Genomic DNA, 266 nt, shown 5'->3' on the forward strand with positions numbered 1-266 from the left:
CTTCGCCTCCGTTGTGCATTCTTAAACCGCGGACGTTCCAGTGGAATAAACTCGAGGTAGCTGCTGCTGGTTGGTTGACAATAAAGCGGCGCCGTACAGGCAATAACCCACTTCTCGGTTGCAATAATGTTTCGCGACGAGCGAAACGTGAAGGTATCAAACGAATTGCGTTACGAAACGTAATATCGACGCGCCGGCCGGAATATTCGAGAGATTGCATCCGGGATGAGATGATGTAAAGCTCGAACGACCGACCCCCCCCCCCC

At 52.6% G+C, this 266-nt stretch overlaps 1 protein-coding gene across 9 annotated transcripts in view; it reads left to right on the forward strand.

Moving 5' to 3' along the window:
- The window catches only part of LOC106741891 (cAMP-specific 3',5'-cyclic phosphodiesterase), a 496,301-nt gene that overhangs the window by 409,436 nt on the left and 86,599 nt on the right, over window positions 1-266 (forward strand). The gene's annotated exons all lie outside the window — the stretch shown is intronic.

The sequence above is a fragment of the Dinoponera quadriceps genome, unplaced genomic scaffold, assembly GCF_001313825.1.
Source record: "Dinoponera quadriceps isolate SergipeBrazil2010 unplaced genomic scaffold, ASM131382v1 scaffold458, whole genome shotgun sequence".
NCBI classification, from domain to species: domain Eukaryota; kingdom Metazoa; phylum Arthropoda; class Insecta; order Hymenoptera; family Formicidae; genus Dinoponera; species Dinoponera quadriceps.